At 44.7% G+C, this 22,006-nt stretch overlaps 1 long non-coding RNA gene across 2 annotated transcripts in view; it reads left to right on the top strand.

Annotated features, from left to right (window-relative positions):
- Nucleotides 1-22,006, top strand: part of LOC309542425 — a 63,512-nt gene that overhangs the window by 38,480 nt on the left and 3,026 nt on the right. For both annotated transcript variants that reach the window (XR_014224231.1, XR_014224232.1), the window contains 2 exons: nucleotides 14,254-14,380; nucleotides 15,808-15,896. This is a non-coding gene — a long non-coding RNA (uncharacterized lncRNA). The remainder of the gene's footprint in view (nucleotides 1-14,253; nucleotides 14,381-15,807; nucleotides 15,897-22,006) is intronic.

The following is a 22,006-nucleotide window of genomic DNA, read 5'->3' as shown; positions in this document are numbered from 1 at the left end:
CTGCGAGCGTCCTATACCTCGTCTTTGAAGATCATTCATCCTGCTTTGCTTGCACAAAGCTGATGTGATGGTTAGACTATGTCTGGTCTATATTGCGCATTATTCTAATTCATTTGTGGGGAGGTTATTCAACAGTGAGTGTTCATCTTGATTTGCTGGTGTGGTGTTTAAACGTCTTCCTGTTAATCCTTCATCCACCCTATACTTTTCAGGGCTTCCCCCCATCACATTTCTAACCACAAAAGGTCCATTCTGTTTTTTAACTACTGTAGATTTGATGCACCAAGGTAACTGAGTGTTTTGATACACTTTAACTGCACAAATCTAAAGTTCTGGAGTGAGCTTGAATCCCTGTTCTGTTACTTGCCACCTGCTATATCATTAGTCAAAAATCATCTGAATTGTGGCAAGTACAGCAGAGAGCACACAAGAGAGTGGCTCAGAATCATGTACCTGGGACCCTTTGCCAGAATCGGTGGTTTCAGATGTCCACTGTCTTAACACCTTCCAACAATTGCAACTGAAAAACAGGTATTCCTTCGTTCATTTAATGGATCTCTCAGGCACGGAGTAAACTGGGCTTCATAATTTTCATCCTTTGCAAATAAGTAATGGCTAGAAGTTAATAATAACACAGTGGTGTGAAACATACCTTAGGAAACCCAAAACTGGCAAGAGCTTGACTCCAAAACTCAGCCCAGTTTTTTCCAAGAAGTTTATTATTATGGTCTGCAAACTGGAGCCAATTGTCGGCAAGGTCTCCAGCAAAATTGCTCTCAGAAAGGGCGGTGGCCTGCAGAGTCTGCTCATTTCTGGTGGAAAACATGGCAAGGAGAATGTTTTCAGTGGAGAGACTCCCATTTGAGCTTGAAACCCAATGTCAACTCAGGGAATTTGAGCCCACAGAAAGCAAGCTCAGGAAACTGGCTCCACCATAATCCCTGCAAAAGAAAACTGCTGAGTGTCGCTCAGTTCCAGTTTGTCAAATGTCCTTGTTTTCCATCTACCTTCCTAAGTAGTTATGAAACAAACTTTAATTATAACTGACCAATTTGAATAAATAATACCATGAACATTTTACTGTTTTCGAGGTGAAGGGCCTTGCTGGACCCTCACATACATTTATCTATTTATTTATTTCTTGTTTTTCTTGTTTGCATTTATATCCCACCTCTCTCCTCAAGGAGCTTAAGGTACATGGTTATGCTCCTCATCATTTAACTACCACAACAACCCTCTGAGGTAGGTTAGGCTGAGAGTGACTGGCCTGCAAGGTCACCAAGTTATCTTCATGGCTGATTTGAACCCTAGTCTCCCAGGCCCAAGTCCAACACACTAACCACTGTACCACACAGGCTGTCTGCAGCAATCTCAGCATCTTTCCTACTGTCCTGGAACTGAACACCAAATTATCCGCCAACCATAGGGCAGGTCCAAACGTGAGGCCCTCTACTGGGTGAATGAGTCCCTCATTCTCGTGACGGGCACCTGCTACAAAGTTCCTAATGGGTTAAGAGAGCAAGAGTCATTTTTCTTTTCCTTTGTAAACCACCGTCTTTTCTTCGAAGACAATATAGGGCTACGGCTGATTATGTTTCTTGAGGCGAACCGTATCTGCGCTTGTATGAAAGCAGCAGACAGGCCTGTGCATGCAGCGAAGCCATACGCCTGAGTGGCATCTTGGCCTTTCCGAGGAGACGAAGTTAGCACGTTAGGCCCTCTGTTTGCCACACGTCAGACTTTGCATAGCATTGTGTGGCTTTTTTGTTGCTTTGACTAAGCTCTGACCTGCTGACGGCAGGCTTGCCAAACACGCTCTGGGGGAGCAAGGCCGTCTTGGCAGGGTGGGATGTTTTGCTAATTCTGTACATGCGCACAGACCGCTCCCCAAAGCGGGCATTCTTGCATAACAACACATTGCAAGCAGACTTGGTGCCAGCTTGCCCAGTTGGTTCTTCTAATAAAAGACCCAAAGGCTATATAAGAGCATAAGAAGAGTCCTACTAGATCAGGCCAATGGTCCATCTCGTCCAGGAACCTGTACTCAAAGTGGCCAAGCAGAGGCCCATGAGGAGCCCGCAAGCAGGACCAGAATGCAACAGTACTTTCCTCACTTACGATTCCCATCAACTGGTATCCAGAGGCATTAGGCCTTTGGCAGCAAAGGTAAAACAAATAAGATAAGGATCCCCGTTTTGAAATGACCAGGAAACAGCTTTCAACCCTCAGTCAGCCATGAAACTCACTGGGTGCCCTCGGGGAAGTCGTCTGCCTCAGTCCGACTGACCTCAGATTCTAGTGAGGCAGAAACTGTGCTCTGGGTTCCTCGGAGAAATGATAGAACAGATACAGCCATAAATAGTCCTGTCATGAGGCAAGACCATCCAGCAGGCAAAACTATGAAGGGCAGAACCAATTTCAGACACACACACACAAACCCAAAGGCAAATTCCCTATGAAGAAAACTGTGTGATTTCTTTGCAAACATGCCCCAGTTTTGGGACTTTTGCTCTCCCAATATGCAAAGAAATTTCTTATTCAGGGGGAAAGGAAGCGCTGGGCTGGAATGCTCCCACCCACCTCCATTCAGCATTTTTTTGAGTTAGTGGGTGGGCAGATGGGGATGAATTTCAAGCATAGGGGCAAAACTGATCAATGGTCCTCCTGGTGCCTTGTGGCCAACACACACACACCGGGGGGGGGGGCTGTTGCATTGTTCTGGGCATTCTGGGGAGAATTTTGTTCAAGGTAAATTATTTTGTTGCTTAACCACCATTTTAATGTCCTTGCCGCTATCAAACTATTTTGGAACTGTTTTTCAGTTTGGAAACTCATGGGGAAATGCATGGAAAAGTGTGGGACGAATGACTGATTAATGGGGAAGGCGTGTAAACACTCTGTGAGCAAATTGGGATGAATGCTCATTGTTATATAACTGCCCCATAAACCCAAAAGAACAAATGTTCAATATAAACAGGGCATAGTTTAACTCCTGCATAAACATTTTACAAGCAGATCAGGATGAATGTGCAATGAACAGGTCATCTGTAACTGCCCTGAGAAGTGGGCTAATATACAGAGAGATGTGTGTGTGTGTTTCCGTTTGTGTGTCAAAAAAATATTCTATGTTTCTATGAAATATTCTAAACAAACAAATATCATATGCATTTGAAGTAGCATCATGAACTAATATGATATTAATGAAATCCTATGTAGAAATCTTTATTCTTTCTCCCAGCCACAAATGCTTATACTACAAGCTCATTATGGCTATGGTCTTTATTGAGATTTAATTCTGATTTGTGTGTGCAGAAGCATTCTTCCTGATTTGCTTGTGGGCTATTTGTTTGTCTTCCCATTCATTCCACACCTTTTGTTGTGTTTATTCATCACTTTCTTAACCGCAAAATTCTGTTGTTGGTTGTTGTTGTTTTGTTGTTGTTGTAATTTAAAGCGTTTTTTGTACTAGGGTGGCACAGCACTTTAATTGTGGAAACTTAAATTCCCTGGTACGTGCCTGAATCCCTCCTGGAAAGCATCGAGAGTCTGGAGGAGTCCCTTCAGTGCAGGAAGGGGCATCCAAGACCCCAGAGCTGAAAGCTGAATTAGAACATTCCTGCTGTCAAATTGTGGGCAACGATAAAGGGATCAAAAGTTCCACTGGCTGCGCACAGGGATAGGATGTATTAGACCATGGATAGGCAAACAAAGGCCCAGGGGCCGGATCCAGCCCAATTGCCTTCTAAATCCAGCCCGCGGACCGTCCGGGAATCAGCATGTTTTTACATGAGTAGAATGTGTCCTTTTATTTAAAATGCGTCTCTGGGTTATTTGTGGGGCATAGGAATTCATTCAATTTTTTTTTCAAAATGTAGTCCGGCCCCCCACAAGGTCTGAGGGACAGTGGACCGGCCCCCTGCTGAAAAAGTTTGCTGACTCTTGTATTAGACAAACTGTAGACTGTAGATTCTTCACAGCAGTTTAAATGCGAAACAAGAAGAGTGGATGAAGGAACACTGGGGAGCTCAGGGGCAGCTGGAGACCATTCACTTGGGATCAGCAAACCCTCAAATATATCAAGACCCCATGCCAGGCTTTTCTGACTTCTTTTGAGCAAGTTGTGCCAGAGGCTCCAGGACAAATAGGCTCCACTCGCTTTTGTTGACGATTGTTTTGATGTCAGTGGTTGTGATACAAGCTTTTTGTGGTGCAGTGGTTAAGGTGCTGCACCAGGGTTGTAATCCCCACCATGCCATGAAGCTCACTGGGTAATCTAGGGACAATCAGAGTACCCTAACCTAACACACTCACAGTGTTGTCTTGAGGATAAAAAGAGGAGAGGCGAAACCACATCCCCTATGCTGAGCTCCTTGGACAAAATGTATGGACCATTTTTATTCTCTGATCCTTGTTGGGGCTCTTTGAGTCATAACAGTGGAGTGAAAATGAGTGAAAGTGGAGTCATAACAGTGGAGTGAAAATACCTTGTGAAAGAAAGTGAAAGGCAAGGCAAATATAAGGATTTCTTTCTCGGGCTATAATGAGAGAAGTCAATAGTTATGATTAGACAATAAATTAGATGGGGAAATTTTGTACCTCCCTGGGTTTTTTTAGGCTCTTCTGTAAGTTGGTTCATAAACTAGCCATTCTCAATGCCGTCTTTGCTGGGTCTTTGGCAACTTGGCTTTAGGTTTTGTTGGCGTTACATAATGGGCCTTTTAAACTTCTCTGAGTACACCAGCAAATATCTGCCAGTGTTAACCAAGAAAAATAAATGAAATAGCTACTCAAACTGAAGTATGCACAAGTTAGCTAATGCACAAAGTATTCTTCTTCTACGGACAAATGTGCCATTTAGCATCCAAAAAGGAGAAGATGGGGCATGGTCAGTAACTATATAGTCCTGGTGCAACTGCATAGTAATTTTGTGTTCCTCCAGAGTTAAACAGCTTGGTAATTATATTCGATGGTTCCCAAAATATCATTTAACACGTGTCCTGGTTTGTAAGCCTAAAATAATTAGGAGTTTGCTTGGTGATTACATGGTACTTACCACATATATGTTCTGCCAATGCAGGATCGTTATATACCCTGTTATTAAATGATCACCAATTTCGCAGGTCATAGAAAGGATTTCTAAACATATCCCTCCTTCTCATATCTATTGAGGCTTCATTGGAAAACCAGCACACTCCTTCTCAGGGTGATTTTTCTAAAGGGAAACTTCGGAGATTGCAAGTCCTTTAGGTGATCTCCAAGCAGGCTTGCTCTCCTGGAGACATCTTGGGCTTTGATTTGTAAAGGGAGAAAGGTTTCAAAGGGCTGCCCCAATTGCCAGCCTGTTTACTCTCAAGTAATCAAATTCTGTGGGGTTTATTTCCAAGAAAGAAGAGTACACTTACTAGGCAGTAAATTCTATGGAACTTAGAGGGAATTTGACCATTTCGTTTCTCATTTTTCCAGTTCAGTTCTCTACATTTCCTCAGCAATCTGAGATATATACAGCCAGGGATCCCTCTGCCATCCACTGCATTCGCTCCATAAGACGCACAGACATTTCCCCATACTTTTTAGGAGGAAAAAAGTGTGTCTTATGGAGCGAAAAATATGGTATTTCTAAATAGTCATATGCCATGATCTCAGTCATAGACATGTCCACCTCACCTGCAGACTTCCAAGGAGTATACGTGTATGGAGGGCTGTTCAATCCCTGGCATTGCCAAGTAGGCCTGTGTAGTGAACAGTACTGAGTTAGATGGAACAATGGTCCGAATGGCCATAAAGCAGCTTCCCTGTAATTGCACATTCCTCTGAGTAGAGAATGCTGGAGTTCCTGCAGCGTTACTCCTATGCAATGAGCTTTCAAAATAAGGGGAGAGTTTTGTTTTGCTTTTTTACAGAGAAACGGATGGCAATGTGGAGTGAATCTGATGCCACAGATGTTGGTCCTTCCTTTGCCCATCAGCTTATTTCCTACTCAGCAGGTGCATTTTTTGAATGGCTAGCTGGGGGGGGGGCAGGGGCTCAACCACAGAAGATATGCCAAGCCACAACAGACAGACCACATGTTGTGGCTTGCATTCTTTCTGCAGTAATGATCATGATTGCCTTCTTTGAAAGCCGCATATTTTCATTAGTCCCGACTTTGAGGGAAACCACCTTTTTCCAGTTATTTCTCAGTTTGATAGATCGCTTTGGGCTCTTGCCTTTTTAGGGGCATTAAGGAAGCCAATTAATCTTCCTTATTTATCCCATTAAGCCAGGCACAGGGGCTGCGTTAGCCATTATGCTGAGTAAGAGGCCGCTCAGGACTCCAGCCAAATTAAAATGCCTTTCATGGCATTTCGTTCTCCAGACATTTTTCCAAATGGGAGAGCAGTTTTCCTCCTTTTCACCATGATTCTAAGCAGGCTTATTGAGAAATAAAGGTTGCAGCCCACTGGGTGTTACTCAGAGTAGATCCACTGAAATTAATCAACCTACTCTGAGGAGGACTACTGTTGGATAGAAGCCTAAGTTTGGCTGAGCACCAGTGAGACTTAGGGTAGAACCCTGTATGTGTCTTATTTCAATGAGTTCTTACTCCTAGTTAGGAATGGAAGGACTAGTCAATTTCTGTTTTATCGATCTCTCATTTTTCCAATCTTAAATCCTGCTCTATACATTCCTGTATAGAGCTGGACCATAAAGAAGGCTGATCACCGAAGAATTGATGCTTTTGAATTATGGTGCTGGAGGAGACTCTTGAGAGTCCCATGGACTGCAAGAAGATCAAACCTATTCATTCTGAAGGAAATCAGCCCTGAGTGCTCCCTGGAAGAACAGATCATGAAGCTGAGGCTCCAATACTTTGGCCACCTCATGAGAAGAGAAGACTCCCTGGAAAAGACCCTGATGTTGGGAAAGATGGAGGGCACAAGGAGAAGGGGATGACAGAGGACGAGATGGTTGGATAGTGTTCTCGAAGCTACCAGCATGAGTTTGACCAAACTGCGGGAGGCAGTGGAAGACAGAAGTGCCTGGCGCGCTCTGGTCCATGGGGTCACGAAGAGTCGGACATGACTAAACGACTAAACAACAACAACATACATTCCTGTAGGACAAGTGGTGCAGCGATAAAACAGTTAGCACATTTGCAAAGCTAAGCAGGGTCCTGCAAATATAGTTTGGTTGAAGAACTACATTGCAAAATTTGAATGAGAATGAATGGCTGTGTTTCAGTTGTCATAATTGTTTTGGAAAGTGCAGATTTGGGAGATTCTGTTTTAAATTAGCACTGAAACTAATTTCTCCCCCATCGCTATTCCCAGGTACACGCAGGTAGAATTGTAGCCTTGACTGTGCTCAGGACTGTATCTCAAAATTCCCTAATGGAAAAAGTGTCTGAGCCTTTGACACTGACTAGTCAATGTACAGTGGTACCTCAGGTTACATACACTTCAGGTTACAGACTCCGCTAACCCAGAAATAGTGCTTCAGGTTAAGAGCTTTGCTTCAAGGATAAGAACAGAAATCGGGCTCCGGCGGCACAGCAGCAACAGGAGGCCCCATTAGCTAAAGTGGTGCTTCAGGTTAAGAACAGTTTCAGGTTAAGTACGGACCTCCAGAACAAATTAAGTATTTAACCTGAGGTACCACTGTACACTTGAACCTCTCTCAGTCCTTTATCTTCCTGTTGGGGTATAGCATACCAGTTGAATTTCTGCCTGGCCTGCTGCTGCTATTCAGAGCAATATATTTTCTGTAACATTTGTGTGTGAGTGACCCAGGAGAAATCACCACAGAAGTTGCAACCTGAAGTGATTATTCCAACACCCAGCAACTTTGAACCACATCTGCATACCAGATCACAGCTACAACAACATTTTTCTGGCTCCGTTCTGTACTGTGCTGCAGAGAGAACTCCCACTTAGTCAATTCCATAACCTCACTGGAAACTGGAGGTGTGACCAGACATCCCTTATGGTCCTCTGAGGAGGAGAAATGAAGACGGTTCAACATCTGCTCCTCAGCGGAGGAACCAGAATGGCTCAAGTGTGCAATTCAGCCCATCTAGCTGACCCAGAAACAAAATCGCATGTCAGCATTTGCAATATTGTAAATCACAGTTAACAGCTTGAAATAGTGTAAGAGATACTAAACACAAAGATCGGTCTATAGCTAAGTGATCCTCAGGATACCTGTTGATACTCTGCTATTCATTTTTCTGGCAGGGGCAGACGGCGGACGGCTTTCATCACCAAAAAGTAAACTTTCTGGAATACTGTTATCTCAGCATTTTTAAAATAACATGCATACACATGCCCACAGATGGATTATTTTAAATAAAAAAACCCACCGTTGTAAGTAGTCAGCCAAGCCTTTAATAAATGTGGCAATTGTAGATTTCCACAGGTGCACAGCAGACAACAGTGGCTGATGATCCCTCTATTCCTATTTCGAATGACTTGAGGTTAGTCCCCCTGCTCATTTAATCGCCAATCATAGAACTGTTGAATTGCAAGGGACCTTGTGGGTCATCTAGTCTAACCCTCTGCAATGCAGGGATCTCAACTAAAGTATCCATGACAGGTGATCCTGTGAGGTGGGTTTGGCTGAGAGGCAGTGACTGGCCCCAAGGTCACCCGGTGAGCTTCATGGCTGAGTTGGGATTTGAACCCTGGTCTCCCAATCCATCCCCCTGCCCTCGCCCTGTCAACTGCCTGCTGCATAAAACTGTGATGCAGAACCTGTGGCCCTCTGTATGTAATTGGACACCAACTCCCATCAGCCCAGCCAGCATGGTAAATGGTCAGGGATGATGGAAGTTGTAGTCTAACACATGGAAGGATATAGACTCCCCACTCAGGCTGTAGGATATAAATGCAATCAATTGTCTTCTGAACCAAAGAACTGCAAGGTTGGGGTCTTCATGTCAATCACATATGTTAGATACTTCAGAAGAGGCTTGCTCCACTGGGGGTGCCTCTGCTGAACCCGAAATTATTTTAGCACGCCTTTTGGGGAGCAGGGGCATTGCGTGTTCAGACCCAGAAACCTTCCCCCTAAATAAATTCACACTTGACTCAAATTTTGGTTTGGCTTTTTTGGCAGAATTTAGGCCACAACTTTATTGATTACAGAAAGTGACTGGTTGCATGGGCTCTGGTTTGACTAGCTCCCTGCTATGCTGACCCAGGGCACCAGCATAGGTCAGCCAAGGGTGAACACCTGGATAAGCAGAAAGCCGGGAACAGGCTATCTCCACAACCCAAATGCTCCCCTGGACTCAGGCACGGGCACAACCCCCTCTCAGGGGTTGACCAAACCATCGAGTCCCTGGATTCCTTTAACGGAATACCCTTCACATGGGGATGGCGAGAGCGTTCTCCCATCCCTATCACCTGAACCAGAGCCTATCTGCAACCTTACAAGTTGTGACAATTTGCTACGTGTCAGGCAAAACCCAAATGGCAACAGCCAATCAGCCATGTGGGGAAAATTCCTACCATGCCCCTGTCCCAACGACAGACAACACATGACGGCATAGCAAGGTCAGGCGCAAAGCCCTAAAAGTAGGGAGAGGTGGGCGGGTGTTCCGAATGCACGAGCCGAAAGAGGAAGCTCTGGGTCACGTGCATGGGCATAAATAGGTCCCTTGAACCGTTTGGACTGTGTCCCATTGGCCAGATTGTACCCAACTTTGAGGGACCCACCAATTGGGTGTTGTGGCTGACCAATCGTACCCACCCACAACACAGGGTCTCGGTTTTCCAGGTCTCACCTCAATACATGCCCTCTTTAAGTGAGGACCCAAATTGCAAAAACTGGAGTGAGCATGTTAGAGAACAGCTAAGGATTCTCCCCCCACCCCCCACCCCACACACACACTTCCCCAGCAAAGCTGCATGCAGATTCTGGTGTGTGTGAAAGCTGACAGCACAGTAATCTAGCTGGGAGGTCTCATTTGCATTTCTAATCATGTGCGTTGCTAAGTAGGTTCCAGGGGTGTTCAGGAGTTTCCCACACGGAAGTAGTCTTAGAATTACAGCCGCTCTTTCTCAAAGACTCACCTCTGAGTGGCTAGTGCTCTTTGTTCTGGTCTGTGCATGTACTATTGCTAGTGAACTAAACCACCCACATACCAGATTGGCTGCAACAGATAGCCCATTGGGGAGGGGACGACTTAATGACCCACCCACCCGCTCGCTCTCTGACGACACCTTTGGGGTCAGCAGAATCCTTTCTCTGGGTCTGAGGGCAGGTGCAAGAACACGGGGTGGTCTTTTTACCACCCCCTGGCCACACAGAGTTAATATAGCTAGATTACATTCAGGAGATAGCATAGGGGCTGGAGTAATGGGCTTGGCATGAAGAGATCCATACTGAAATCTCTGCTTGATCATAATGAAGCTCAGTGGGTGGCCTTGGGCAAATCCATAAGGCTCTGCTTAAACCTGCCTGAGAGCTCCTATAGATTGTGAAACTAACACAGAGATTGTATCATTAGCTTGCGTTACCATTATATGGAGATATATCAGGAGATGAGATTTGGGATTAATAAAACCAACACATGCTATCCCATAGAGCTGTTATTAATATCCTATCCAATGAGGGAGGCAACACTGTCTGTATCAATCAATCAATCGCCACATTTTTAAGTATACTGCTATTGAAAAGTTGCTGTTAATGTACTTGCTATTTGATTAGGAAAAACTCAGGGAAAGGGGCAGATCTAACACACACACACACACGCACACACACACCATTCCTGGAAACTCTAAGATAATAGTCATGGTTCGATCACATACCAGGAAAGTCAGGTTACTCTGTTGTAGTTGATGGCGAGGGTCTTGCACAACAAGCCTGCCTCCCTATATGATCAGACTTTTTGTAATAATGACAGCAAAAGTGAAAGGCAGTGGAAAGCATGGTGAAAGCACTTAGTGATGACACAGTCTAGCCTAACCTCCCAGCAAACAAATCAGAATAAATATGTTCATTATATAGCCAACATCACCCTACTTGTCCCACAAACAAATAAGGATGAATGCTCAATAAACAGGCCATCTTGAAGTGACCATAGTCTAACCTCCTTGTCATCTTAGTGCAAGCAAATCAGGATGAATACAAAATATATCATGGAGTTGGAAGGGACCTCAACAGTCTGCTCAAAACACCTGCTGATGCGGGGAATCCTCTCCTATGGTATCTGTCAGAGCTGCTTCTAGATCCTAGCTCACAGAGGATCACGCTAGCCAGCGGTCACTTTGTAAAAGTCTTTATTGAGTTACAGTTTCCATTCTCAAGCTGCTGCATGCAGCTCTACGTCTTATGGGTTAGACCGGCGAAGCTCCGTCTGAGTCTCCGCCCCCTGTACACCAGCTAAGTACCCTAGCCTTACTCCACCTTGTCCCTCTGCCCCCCGTGGTCTCTTCCTTTTGGGACGCTTCTGACGCTGACCCCCCGGACCCTTCTGTCTCCTTGCGTCGGGCTTTAGGACCTGGCTCCCTTTCCGGGCTGCTTACTGCGCCACCTTCCTGTGTATTTGAACTTGGCGCGCGCGCCCAACCTTCCACTTGCCGCCTGACCGTTTCCTCGCTCCCTGATGGAGGTGTGGCCACTCCTGACTCATGCCCTCCCTCCTGCTGCAAGCTGCCAGAGCTCGGTACCTGGTGCCCTTCCTCTCCACTGCGTTCTGTTGGTGATGCTGGCCCCGATTTCCAACTGCTGCTCTCTGAGCCCCCTCTGGACCCTTCTTCCTGGGGTGTCCCCCTAAGCTCCCCCCTTGCTCTGGCCACTGGCGCTCCTTCCTGTGAATCTTCTGATTCACTGGAAAGACTCGGAGATCTCGGGTCGTCGTCATCACTCATCTTTTCTTCTGCCTCCTCCCCCTCGCTCTCTGTTACCTCCCTTGCCCTCGCCTCTGCTCCTGAACCCCTGACAGTATCCATGATTAAGTGATCAAAAATCTCTAATGAAGGAGAGTCTACCACCTTCTGGAGCAGTCTGTCTTGACTGCTGAACAGCTCATACCCACCATGTAATGGTAGGAATATACAGCATTAAGGTTTCTGAAGCTACAGTCCTATACACTCTTTCCTGGGTCAGATCCCATTAAATTCACTTAGATGCATAGGAAGACGCTGAGTTAAATACATTCCTTTGTTTGATGTCAGCCTTCTCTCGATGGAGCTGCTTCTATTTCTAATGGCTCTGGCTGTGTGCAGCCACTGTTTGCTGTCCCAGGTGGAAGAAAACACCCAGATGTGTATTGTCCTGCTCTTTTGCTTGACCTTCCTGGATTACAATGCCCCAGGGCTAGTTCACAGCCAAGTCTTCCTAGAAGTATCCAGCCAAGTTTCTTGTTAACTGGTCTTGACTCATGGAGCTAATGAAAGCAGCACCTCTCTTGTAAGCAAGCAGAGTGGGTTGGGAGGTCTAACCCAGAAACCATTGAGTCCTGCTATTGCTCTCCTGTAGCCTATAAACTGCTTGCTTCTTGGGTCACTCAGCAAGCGATCGTATTAGGTTACTTAATCCAGAAAAAAATACATGTGATTGTGGGATGTTACCACCAACCAGGGGCAGCCAATGCAGTGGTCTTCAGGTGTTGGATTAGAGCTCCCTGACCATTGACCATGCTGGCTGGAGCTGATGTGTTCAACATCTGCAATCTGCTCCATTGGCTCTTCTTGCCAGAGGCATTCTGCAGACTGTGCAGTCAGGCCTGCTAGCACAGCACAGGCCATAGTTCTTACATGCATCTATAGATCATGTCATTGCTGTACAATGTATGGCTCACAGTTGAGTTTTGATCTACATCTGCATGTGGGTTACCACTGTGGGTTTTAACCTGTGATGGCTCATTCTGATGGGCAAGTCACCGCTTGAAGCTGAGCAACAAATTTGCACATTTGACTCAGCCCCAAACATGAAATACACCTTGTGTGCACGTCTCTTGCACAATTCCCATTCATTTCAATAGTGCATGCACCAAAGAACCTCTCCATAGATTGTGTCCAGATTCATTTGTCCAAAGGGCAGCACAAGGCCTTCCAAGACATTTTGTTGCCTTAGGCAAAAGAAAAGATGGTATAGCACCCACCAGTCCCAGATACAGAAGCTGCTTGGACTGGCCATCGACTCTTACCTCAGTGCTGGTGATGGAACAGTATCCTCTGCTGCACCTGAGGATGCAGGCTAGCATAATAATAATAATAATAATAATAATAATAATAATAATGGTAAAGGTACCCCTCACCATTAGGTCCAGTTGTGACCGACTCTGGGGTTGCGGCGCTTATCTCGCTTTATTGGCCAAGGGAGCCGGCATACAGCTTCCGGGTCATGTGGCCAGCATGACTAAGCCGCTTCTGGAGAACCAAAGCAGTGCACGGAAACAATGTTTACCTTCCCGCCGGAGCAGTACCTATTTATCTACTTGCACTTTGACGTGCTTTCGAACTGCTAGGTGGGCAGGAGCTGGGACCGAGCAACGGGAGCTCATCCCGTCACAGGGATTCGAACTGCTGACCTTCTGACCGGCAAGTCCTAGGCTCTGTGGTTTAATCCACAGCACCACCTGCATCCCAATAATAATAATAATGCAATAATATTGCTGTTGTTGATTATAATACTTTTTTATTCTTACAACTCTGGGAACATAAATTTATGTTGAAGGTGTGCGATATAAATTTTGTAAGCAAGCAATAAACAACACCTCAGCCGCAAGTCCATTCCACATTCTTGTGACAGTACAGTATGCGTCTCCGGAGGAAAAGTTACAAGGAGACGGGAGAGCATTGTGGCTCATTATGGTCCCTCATGTCTTTTGAACCTCTCCAAGTCCTGGCAAGTGGCATCAGAGACTGACTCAGAGCTTTGTACTTTGTTCCCAGGACAGCATTTATTCTTTTAAGAAAGGTGGGGGTCTAAGCATCCCAGAACATGAAAGGACTGAAAGAGAGGCGTGGGGTGTTTCTGCCAAGCTTTGAAAGCATTAATGCAGCAGGCCCCAAAAGCCACCTGAAAACTGCAGTGGGAGACTTGTATGGCTTTGCTGAGGAAACAGGATTTGTTTCTACAGAATTCATGAGCGTCTTACGTGGGCTGGAAGCAGAACATGCAGTTTCCATATCACCTGTGCACATATTTCTTGCACACATGTCCAGCTGTGGGGAACTCTATGGGAAGATTCTTGAGGGGAAATCATTGTGAGACCACACAAGTAGAGTTACCACTGAGTTGGGTTTTGTTTTGTTTCTAATGCAGAATGCAACCATGAAGATGGCCACTCATCCAGCTGCACCGGAAGGAGAAATGAAACAGCAAGGCCCCCTTCGTGGACTGAGCTGGCAGAAGGGGTGGGGCAGAAATTCAGCTCAGTTCCCATTTAAAAGTATACTTACTTAATTCACACTTCATGAAACAATATGAAGACCAAAACACAGCCATTGTTTGGATTCTCCAAATTTTGAACTCCAGTCGAGGAATGTGTACAAAAAAATGCATTTATGAGGGTAAAACATGCATGCAAATCTATCTATTGGTGAAAATAACATCAAAAATGCATTCTATCAGAGAAAAATGCTTGCATAAAAATGCATATATTTTGAGAAATCCAGACTTAAACACAGTGAATTTTCATGAGGACTTAAAAACAAATCATGAACTGATGGGATTGGAAAAATGACACCCTGAGAGAAACTGAAATGGACAGATTTGCCCATCACTAGCTGAAACCAAACACACTTTGGCCTTCTCCTCTCTCAGAACTGTCTCCTCAGGGGTGATTCCACTTGGTAACAAATATGTAACATGATGTCAGGATGAATGGCACCCAAATTGGCAGATCTTCCTCTTCCTGAACACTTCCTTTTATGCCCTGTCTCTTCCATTGTAAGCCATTATTTTAACTTGTACACCACCTGCCCTAGACCTACATTCCTTCCAAAAGGAGATCAACCCATCTGGGAACTGCAGTTTTCTTGTCATGGCAAAGTGAGAGATATTCCCAGCTGTGGCTCAACTCAGGGCACCCAGAGTTTGTCTCCGGTTTTCATAATCCACTTCCTGCTTCCATAACACTGTGAACAGCTTTCTTCCTTTATGGGAGATGGAAACAGGGGACCTTACATAACCTTGATGAGGGAAACAACTAGCCCTGTTCCCTTGCCATAGCAATTGTTTTCAAGTTGATAATCCAGGAAATACACGTCCTCTCTATTTACTCAGAAAAGAATTAATGGCCCTTGGTTTTTTTGATGGCATCCTCCCACACCTCACTGTTGCAACGGAAAGCAGACACAAACAGGCTGCTAGAGTACTTAGGCAGCGCTCTACGACTTAAGCACTGTGTGCCATGCGCGATGGTTGCTAATGAGACCTAATAATTCTCTCATTGTTATTCTAACACGGTGCAGCAGGACAAGTGAGCCTGTAAACAGAGATCCAACAAAAATAAAACCATTATAATCACAGCCTGGGTTGTAAATCACAGGCTAGGGTGTTCTGCTGTGGTTTGACTCCAAGCCAGGGAATAGTCAAATAATCAAACTGCAGATGGTACGGCAGCAAATCGACTTACATTTAAACAGTGGCAAGGCTCCAAACGACAGGCGGGAAAATGCTTTGCACGATACAGGAATTCTCCCACCTCCCCACTTCTTGTTAACTAGGTCTATAAAATAACCAGACATGTTAACCAATAATAGTGTTATTCCTTGCAAGTGCATGTGCCAACCCAGGTTCAGGGGCTCGGCCGATCCTGTTACAAGCACCGCAAAAGAGCTGCCATACTAATAATAATTAACATTTCATTTCCAGGCAACTGAAAGGGTTTCTTCCCTCCACCCTCTGGAAAGATGAATTCCTGGTGTAAGGAACATCCAGGTGGTTTGGCAGTTTTACAAAAGGTAAAGGCAGAATTCTAGCTTTGCCATATTGTTTGTTTGTTTCTTTGTCTGTTTGTTTGTTTGTTTGTTTGTTATTGTATGTATATCCCACCCGTCCTAACGAAGGAGTCCAGGGTGGCAAACAGATGCATAATTTTAAAACAAAGCAAAGCAAAAACATTATAAAACACTTAAAACATTCTAAAAACAATTACAGTGAAAAACACCTAAAAGCAGTCAACAGTGATTTTGGGGTTGCCAGAAACAGTCACCAAATGTCTGGGTAGGCAGGGTATTTTTCCACATTTCTCTGGAAAGTTAATATTGATGGAGACAGGCGCATTCCACTAGGAAAGGCATCACAACTGGAGAGGTATCACTGAAAAGGCTCTGTGACAGGTGAATGCCAACCTGGAAAAATAATATTAGAATGCACAGTAGTTTTTTAAAACTCTAAAGGTTTAAAAAAAGAAGCATTATTTGGATTTCCATGAATTACCCTATGGCTGCCAGGGCAACAAAGGAATTGACCCTCACAAAATGGGTGGTAGCTGAACTGGACCTAGGATTGCTTTAAAGACATTTTTTTTTAAGAGTCCTCTACCTTTGTAATAACAGTTTAGCATAATTTAGAGCCCTTCTCTGATTTGGAACACTAGTCAGCCTTCTTTCTTAGAAGCTGGTAATTTGTGGACCTGTCCAAAGGTCACGTAATGCTATTGGAGTAGACCAGGGGTCACCAACCTTTGGGGGCTTCTGGGCACCTTTGCAAACTGGAGGAGCAACAACCATACACACTCACTCTCCTCTCCCCCTGCCTCCCACTGGAAATCGGGCTTGGGGAAACCCCTTCGGTTGTGATGAACCTAGAAGGAACAGCAGCAGGACCATGGCAAGGGCAAAGCTGTTCAGGCACACCAGAAAGAGCTAACCTGGTGGTCCTACCAGTGCATCTGTACAGCACCAATTTAACTGCCAAAATTCCCAGGTACTCTGCAGCAATGCCAGCATCAAGAAGGTGATACCACCCAACCCTGCTATGCTGCTCTTGCTCTCTGGTCCAGTGTTCGAAATTAGCCAGGCACCAGGTCATTTCGCACTTGGCTTTCAACCACTTGTGACCACGTGAAGATGCCTGGGTACCAGGATGGTGCCTGACATCTTCCGCATCTGGGGATCCTTGGATCTGGCCTGTTTTCCCACACTAGCAACACACCCTGTAGAATTCTATTGGTTATATTTTATCTGCACAATCAGAACGAATTTGTGGAACCAAATGGCTTTTTCTGTGCAGCTGGAACAGGAGCGAAAGCAGTCACCATTAAGAAAAAGAGGTCAGAACAGGACAATATATCTGTGGACTGTCCCTGGATCAAGTGATTTTTCCTCTTTAGGTTCTCAAAGCTTTAACCTAGCTCAAGGTTGTCATCTGAACTAGCCAGATGTCTAATGGAGAATCAATCACAGCCATCATTTGAGAAAGAAGTCTTTAGAGTCATCTCGCCCCAAAAGGGCAACTAGATACAGTGGTACCTCGGGTTACAGACGCTTCAGGTTACATACTCCGCTAACCCAGAAATAGTACCTCGGGTTAAGAACTTTGCTTCAGGAGGAGAACAGAAATGGCGTGGCGGCAGTGGGAGGCCCCCTTGGCTAAAGTGGTACCTCAGTTTAAGAACAGTTTCAGGTTAAGAACGGATCTCCAGAACGAATTAAGTTCTTAACCTGAGGTACCACTGTATTCCATTTTGGAAAACGTTACCTTGGTTTAAAGAGCCATTTGGTGCCTAGCTTATCTATCTGAGTTTCTAACACTGCTCCAGTCATAGGCTAGCACTCTAACCGCTACACCACATTGACACGTGTTAAAAGTACTTGGACCTCTTGCATTGCACCTGAGACTAAATTCCTTCCTCTGGAGACTGAGAAGCTTACAGCCCTGAAACCAAGGTTGAGGTCTAGAATCCCAGAAACTTAAGTTGGAGCTGTTCAGATAGATCCTGTATGGGGAAACAGCAGGTCTCACTTTAACAACAAAAGCAACCTTGCCGCTGTGCGTCAGATCCATGGGATGGGAAAACCAGGCAGGATGTTGAATTGCACAGGGACCTTCTTAGGGCTCAGTACAGATGTTCATCAAAGAATGCCAGTTTGGAATCTCAAAGAGAAAAGTTGGTACTTGCTGCTTCTTTAGAATCAGGAACTATTTGGGTGTGTGTTTGGATATACCAGAAGCTTTTGCTGCTGCACATTGCAGACCCTCCAAGTGTCCCTATTTTCCAGGTACGTCCCTGATTTAGAGAAGCCGTCCTAGTTTCTGATTTGATCCCGGAATGTCCCACTTGGCCCTTGTGGTCTCTTCCAACTCTATGATTCTATGTCCCTATTTTCATTGGAGAAATGCTGGAGGGTGTGGAGTTATCTGACCCCAAAGCTGTGTGAAGAAAATCCTGTATAGGGAAGTTTGTTTAATGTTTTATTGTGTTTTTATATATGTTAGAAGCTGCTGAGAGTGACTGGGGCAACCCAGTAAGATACGTGAGGTATAAATAGTAAACTTATTATGGAATGGGACGTCCCTATTTTCATCAGAGAAATGTTGGAGGGTATGACATTGATGACATTAGTATGGATATTTCTCCTTCAGGGAAAAGAACATTTCTATTTATTTCTCTGCCAATCAAAGGTAAATGAAATGGATGGATTGCCTTGGCTCTGTTGAGCATGCCTCTCCAAACTGTCATGTAAGGTGATAGGGGAGTTGTGAAACACAGGGATCAAACACATACATGCTTAGAACTGCCACAAAGGAATCCCTTTAAGCATCTTATACCTTCACTCCCTTCCCCACCTCTCCCCAGCTCCCAGCAATATTTAGAGGCTTCCTGTCAGTCAATTTGTGGTTTAAAAGGAAGCACCCCCCCCCACCCCCAGTCATTCGGCAAGCAAACATCATGTAAACACTTTCCCTTAAAGCTTTAACTAGTAAAAGCCTAAGGACCATACCAGCAATTTCTTCATTTTTGTTTAAAAGAGAGACAGAGAGAAACTTGTGTTTTTGATTTAGAGAAGCCAATGTAAAAAAAAACCACACAAAAATACCGACTCCCAGATTGAGCTGCAAATTATAATTCTTGAAACAGGTTCTAAACAAAATAATCATTTTGCTAAGAAGCCAGGTTTTTGCTAAAATCCTGAAGAACTGATGTTAATTGTGTCACAACCTGTTTCTGGAAAGAGGAGCTGATAAAAGGAAGGAAGGAAGGAAGGAAGGGAGGGAGGGAGGAAGGAAGGATCAGTCTATTTATTTACCCAGCCTTCACCAACACAGACACTGAGGTATAAATAAGAAGAAAGGAATTACACCACATTCAATTTTAGCAAGTAGAGGGCTATGGTGTCTACTGGCTCATCAGTTACAATTTGATCCATAGGCTCACACTTAGTTAACCTTATGCGATTGTCCAGATTTGAATATGGGCAGAGTTTCCAGTGGAAGAAATTGGTGGGACATGGGATATATACATTAGATCGATGTTTACAGAAATGTGTACGTTAGAAGAAAGTGTGCATTAAAATGAATATATTAGTGAAAATAGCATGTAAAAAGTAAATTACATTGAGAAAATTTGCTTGCAAAAATGTGAGCAAAGGAATCTTCCTTGGATTTCAGATCAGATGGAGAAGTAAGGTAAAAAGAAATAAAAAATCTTATCACTTGATAGCACCATACTGATACCTGAATTACCAATTGGTAATCAGAATATCAGCAGAGACATCACCTTGCCTTGCCAACAAAGGTCCATATAGTTAAAGCTATGGTTTTCCCAGTAGTGATGTATGGAAGTGAGAGCTGGACCATAAAGAAGGCTGATCGCTGAAGAATTTATGCTTTTGAATTATGGTGCTGGAGGAGACTCTTGAGAGTCCCATGGACTACAAGAAGATCAAACCTCTCCATTCTGAAGGAAATCAGCCCTGAGTGCTCACTGGAAGGACAGATCCTGAAGCTGAGGCTCCAATACTTTGGCCACCTCATGAGAAGAGAAGACTCCCTGGAAAAGACCCTGATGTTGGGAAAGATGGAGGGCACAAGGAGAAGGGGACGACAGAGAACAAGATGGTTGCACAGTGTTCTCGAAGCTACTATGAGTTTGACCAAACTGCAGGAAGCAGTGGAAGACAGGAGTGCCTGGCGTGCTCTGGTCCACGGGTTCACAAAGAGTTCGACATGACTAAACGACTAAACAACAACAATCAGAATATTGTGGTAAATTACCACTTGGTAAATCCATTCTGCCAGAATCCACAGCCATCAGGGGTTTAGGGAAGCACTTCTAGTTCATTCACTGGACAGCCTTGATGCCTGGCATCTATCCCCCCCCCCCATGAAACACTGGGCACTCCTGCCCCAAGTGCGGAAGCTGCTGTCTGGACAAGTCCTTATTCCTGCTTCCTTTAAGAGGGACATTATGTTCCATACAAGATGGTAAACTCCCTGAGTTATTTAAAAACAAAAAAACCTCTCCAATATAACATTAGACGGAAGCAAACTTTACACAGGAAAGCATAGATTTTAAATTATTACACCGGCTTGTACACTTCCAATATTTCCTCTCTGCTGGATTGAAACTGACACATGTTCTCCAGACTTTTCTTTTTTTTTAAGAACACCATTCTTTCAGCCTTAGATTTACGGTAAATCAGTGTTGCTCAGAGGAAACTAGCAGAGAAACCTCTGTTTCCTTTGATGCATTCCTAAGTCTCTTACTTGGAGAACAAAATTGGTCTGGTATGTGATTCAAGCCAGGTTCCTCTGGTTGCCAGCCAAAAGATAAAAGCAGCACAACCTTGCATTGTGGAGATGTTGTGCTTTATGTTACAAGATGAAGGCCATTTTTCTTGCTACCCTGTGTACAGTCATTAGATCAAAATTAATTGGAATCTCTTATCAGGCACAAAAATGAGGAAGAATCTCTGGCTTCCACATTTGTGTTCTGTGGTGCCAAATCAAAGAGTATCAATGAGCTGTTGGACCTGGAAGTCTTCGGGCCACTCTTTTTCGATCAGCCTATCCTACTGTCAGGGACACAGGTGGCGCTGTGGGTTAAACCATAGAGCCTAGAACTTGCCGATCAGAAGGTCTGCGGTTCGAATCCCCGTGACAGGGTGAGCTCCCGTTGCTCCTGCCAACCTAACAGTTCGAAAGCACGAAATGCAAGTAGATAAATAGGTACCACTCTGGCGGGAAGGTAAACGGCATTTCTGTGCGCTGCTCTGGTTCGCCAGAAGCGGCTTAGTCATGCTGGCCACATGACCCGGAAGCTGTATGCCGGCTCCCTCAGCCAATAAAGCGAGATGAGCGCCGCAACCCCAGAGTCGGTCACGACTGGACCTAATGGTCAGGGGTCCCTTTACCTTTTTTATTCTACTGTCAGAAGGAATCTGTGTGTAGGGCACACATGTGATGAACCACTGAACTGCAGGTGGCAGCCTTCTCAGTTGTTGCCGGTTTGTTTCCGGGCCCAATCCAGGTTTCATTTTATTTATATCCCACATTTTTTATGACTGCAGTAGTAGCAAACAAGACAAATTAGACCATGGCAATAAAATCTAAAACCATGCAATAAAATGTAAGTGGCTTTGATCTCCAAAGCCAGTTTTGAAATATGAGACTAAGCTGTCTGGTCTGGTCTTGGAGCCCACTAGGCAAGGCTGGTCTTGTTTCAGTACCAAGGAGAGCTCCTAGTGAGCCACTTGCGCTGACAAAGGTTGGAAGCGAACAGATGCCCTTTGAGCTTTTGTCACCTCTCCTGCATTCTGCCCCTTTTGGAGAACTAGTCTCTTAAAGTGTTGGCCTGAAGACAAGCATCATCAAGCATCCAAGACAGGGAAATCTAGACATAATTGCTGAGGATCCATCTTATTATTGCCATTTCCCTCAAATTGTTAAAATTGCATGGTTGATTTCAAAGAAATGACTTCAGGGCTGCACCTAAGCAACTAGAAATTATGCCTTGGCCGCAGAACAAATGTCAGTAACCCAAACCTACAAGAGAATAGAAGTTGACTGGTTCTGTGTATTGACAACTTCCATATATAATGATGTGGGTTTGGCTTCTAAAACAAGT

This window comes from Podarcis vaucheri (assembly GCF_965113315.1).
Source record: "Podarcis vaucheri genome assembly, chromosome: 10".
Classification (NCBI taxonomy): domain Eukaryota; kingdom Metazoa; phylum Chordata; class Lepidosauria; order Squamata; family Lacertidae; genus Podarcis; species Podarcis vaucheri.
This window is presented reverse-complemented; position numbering and strand designations above follow the sequence as displayed.